This window comes from Halyomorpha halys, unplaced genomic scaffold, assembly GCF_000696795.3.
Source record: "Halyomorpha halys isolate HHAL.00 unplaced genomic scaffold, Hhal_1.1 Scaffold343.1, whole genome shotgun sequence".
Lineage (NCBI taxonomy): Eukaryota > Metazoa > Arthropoda > Insecta > Hemiptera > Pentatomidae > Halyomorpha > Halyomorpha halys.
The window spans coordinates 1,670,514-1,675,269 of record NW_027109758.1 but is presented as its reverse complement, the minus strand read 5'-3'; positions in this window follow the sequence as shown (position 1 = coordinate 1,675,269).

The following is a 4,756-nucleotide window of genomic DNA, read 5'->3' as shown; positions in this document are numbered from 1 at the left end:
CTGAAACGGTTGCAGTTCTAATTATAAAATGAGAGCTAAAAAATAATTTAGTTCAAATAATATTACTTGATTATTTTTAGTTCAGAATAATTTTACCATATAAACGTTTATTTCTATCCTATTCTTCTCTGTTTCATTCAAATTTCGGGTTGGATGACTACATTAGCCTTCTTTGTTCATCTGTATATTCTCAAACTTTCTAATAAATTTGTATTGCTGTATTGATTATTTTAAACTGATTCTTATGAAAATGTGTGAGGGGTTATGTATCGATAGTCAACATCAATAATCCAATATCAGAAACTAAGTAACGATATTATAACGTTCAATTACAAAAGGAAAATGTATCTAAATATATGCCAGAAAGTTGTTACAACACATGGAGGAAGAGGCAAAATCAAATTTTCGGATTTCGGAGCTTGCTCGATGAGTGGCGAGTATTCCATGAAATTTGCTGTATACTTAAACATTTGTGGAAAACTGTCTTCACACTCTAGATACCATTTAAAAGAAATTTCTGATATAATAACCACTTCGAATAATGTTTTACCTTAATTTTCGCAGTTTGAAGTAGGTTCTGAAGTTTTTAACTTTACCTTTATTCAAATTATTGGAGTGATGCTTCTGAACCTCTTCCAACTATAATGACCCCCTGAACATATTTGTTTAATGAAGCACTCAGTTCATAAATTTAAGCTGGAAAAATTAAAACTTTTGTAATGTTGCAATGTTTATTGATTGCAATGTTCTGTAGTTGTTTTCCACAACTTAATACTATGGAATTAATTTAAAATTACAAATTTCCTAAAATTTTTTTCAAAATCATATGAAATTAGTGATCCCACAAACTCACAGTTAATGTGAGACACCATGTTTTAGGACCCAGGGCCTCAAATATCAAAACATTATATAATTGTTAAACACAAATCCATTCAAATTAATTAAAGGTTTGAGTTTAACCTTATAAGAATTCAAAGGATTTTTAATTCTTTCATGAATTAATGAACTATTATTGAATGTTGTAATTACTTTTAAAGATAATTAAAAAAAAGATATATTGATGTCTATTTTACTAATCCATTTTATATATAGTTATCGTATTTTAAAAAGTAATTATTTCATATTTATTACTGTGCTGTTAATTTATTTGGACCATGACTTATAATTTCATTCTGTTGAAAATATGATATGATTTTCCAAACCATTTCTCAATACAAATATCTCCTTAAACTGTCATCATCTCCAGAGTAAATACATGGTTTTCCTAATAACATTCCATAGTTATATGATCATGTTTATGCACTGATTAAATTGATGTTCACTTTTATTATTACGTGACTGTCCTTACCTCCAGTAAAAATCATTACTAGCAAAATGATTATAGTTGGGTTTCAAAGGTCAAGATTTATTTTTTATTAGGTTTTGAAATTATAAATGAATTAACTACTTAAAACTACAATTTAGGAATAATTACTAACATTAGAAGAAATAATTCGTGAACAATTCAATGAAGAGTAACTAAATGAATGCTTGAGTTTCATTCAGTTAAGGAGCTTATGAAGCATAATTAAAAATGAAAAATGCAAATTATCATAACAATAATTTATACAATTTTACCCATTTTACATAAACCTTGTTTGGATAATGGTCATAAGTAACTATATAACTACAATTATTGTTATATAATTATATTATATTTCCTTTGCTATGCCGAAAAAACATAACTGAATGTTTGACATGACTAATTAATGGTTAAGTCATATAATGTAAGGGATTTGGAGATTTTTTCAATTCAAATTTAAATTTTAATAAATACATTAATGATTGCATATTTGAGCCATCAAAATGCTTTGTTTTATTAAAAGAGTTAGCCAAGGCATCCAAAATATTAATACTGCGAAATATTTATATTCTACTAATCTCGAATTTTTATACATAGTGTAAGATTGCTGCATTAGTAAATGTCCAGCACACATTTTTAAGATTTGTTAACTGAACTTTAGAAGTTGATTATCTGGTTTTCCTGAAACAGTTAATGGTAAAGTTGAAATTTCTTAAAACTCACAGAGTCAACAGTGACCTGGTATTTCAATAGGAATTGTTAAATTTTAAAATTAACTGTCCATAACTTATGAAATTCATTAATTTTTGTACACCTGTTCATAATGTATTGCATACATTCAAAGACCTTTAACGTTCCTTTTACTCAAAATAATTATGCCTACTATTCTCCTGTTAATAGAATTCAAAGGAAAGCAAACAACGTCAATTGTGGTATGTTTTCTGATTCATTATACACTTTTAAACAAAAAAAATTAAAATTATGAGATGATTTTTAATTACTATACAATTATTTTTTCTATTATACAAATATTTTAAATTGATTATTTTTGTTTCTTATGTTACTAAGTGTTTTAAAATTTTATATTACTTGAAATATTGATTTTTTTCTATGGTTTAAATTACTTTCAAGTTTTACATATGAGTTTTTATGTATAATTAAAATGACTTTTATGTATTTTTGAAATTAATTCTATGAATTTTTAAATTATGCTTTAAGGTTCTTTTATGTCTTAAATTACATTAATTAAGTTTCAGTTATGCTATTTATTTATATTTCCATTTGTTGTATTCAATGAGTACTCTGTTATTTTAAGCAAATATCATGTTTTAAGGTTTTTATTCTCTTATTTTATGTTTGTGATTTTATTTTTATTGACAAAGGATTGATATCATAATTTGGTATTGTAAAACCTGACATTTTTTTTTTTTTTGCTTTGATTGCATAGTACGCATTTCAACTTCCTCTCTTTGAACATTTTTCCATTAGCTTTGGTGGATTTTATTTATGTTATGTTGCTAAGGATCGTTGAATTATGATATATTCTATCACTCATTGTGTTGAATTCCTCCTAGAAATGAGGTTGCTGTATGTCCATTTTTTTAAAATGAACTTAATATTTTAATTAGGCTGATTAAATTTGAAATAGCTTTTATTGTTGACCAATGTTAAATGTCTTTGTAAATACTTCTAAACCCCGTGTTATATGTTGTTTAGATTTCTAATGATCATGTTTTAAAAGTAATTGATTGATTGTTTTAGACTAAATGTTTTCACACTTCATGTGTTCAGTAAGAGTATTCATTATTGTTTACTCATTCTTTTTTACTTGATCTTTCCATTAAATTATTCTTCCCCCAACCCATTTAAAAATTCCATATTTTTACATTTCAAAAAGTTATATTCATCAGGTATTCGCTCGATATCAGATATAACAATGTATCAGTTATAGGGATAGATATTTCTGGATCTATGATTTTCAGAGCCTTATCTGTTTATTTGTATTAACATATATAGCAACCACGGTTATAATGACTGATTGTCAACTAAAGCAATCTTCATCCAAATAAGGCAATTTATTATTGTTTGGGAGCAATAATTGATTTTTAAAAATTCCTTTTTCATATTTACATATTTGTGTGTAGTGATTATATAGTGGTTATAACAGTAATCTGCTATAATGATCAAATCTGCCTGGACCCTTGAGGCATTGATTAATGATAATGGCATTGATTAATGATAACCAGTGTATGTGCCATGAAAATCTCTTTAATTCCCTTTGATGACCAACTTGCTTTAATGTGATAAATGCTATATACTAAACTAGTTTTGGAAGTTTAAGAAGCAATATATTTAATAGTATTACTGATTTCTTTTGAGAAAATATTATCTCAACAATCGACTACAATAATCCCCAATTTTCCAAGTACGGTCATATCTATGGTAGAAAAAGAACTAAAATTTACATAAAGGAATTCAGTTTTCTGAATATACATTATAAAATTCCTTTAACTGTGTGTGTAAAAAAAAAAACCATTACACCTTCCATTTTATCATTATTTATGAAATGTTTTTCTACATTGCAACAGATTGTTTTAATTTGGTTTGTAAAAGTTCTTTGAAGTTATTCCAAAGATCAATATTTTTTACACTAACTTACCAAATTAGTGGCAACAAAGTTGTTTGTTACAATAAAGTATTATCAAATAGTTAAGATATATTTTATAATTCACAACCTTCTTTTTTAGTTTTCTTGATATTATTTTTTTACTTTAATAAATTAGTCCTAACAGTTACATCACATGAAGGGCCTAGGTAGCCAAAACTATTGTCTTTAGTTTAAAACTTAATTGTATAAGTTCTTGTATTAAAGGACATAGACAAAATTTTAAGGGCTATTGTGAACCAAAGTATATTTTTTCTTTACTCTTGATTAACTTAAAAATGCTTCAGGTGTATTAGAAATTATGCTGTTTTTTTCTTGTTTCAAGTCCTTCTGTATCAATGGTTGTTTAGGTTTTACAAAAAAGTGGCTCTAAACATTTCATTAGTTATGTCATGGTTATGGAACACAGTAAACTCGATTCTGAGGGCTCTGATTTTTTCTGATCTGGATTTCCTGGAAGAGGATTTTGATGGAACAATATCATGTTTTATTTCTTAAAGCATGTAATATGGTTTTTTCACATTATAAAATAACAAATATTGCTAATTAATAATTTAAAAAAAAATTAAGTATTGTAGATTTTTTTTCTTTTAATTTTATCCATTAACTAGTAAGATTGGAGTTATAATGCAAGGCTTATAATATCCTTCCCCATAACTTTTCAGTTTCCTCATAGACAATGTCAGTTAGTTTTTTTATTTTAATATAGATTTTGAATTCAGGATTGTTAAATCATATTTTAAAATTTA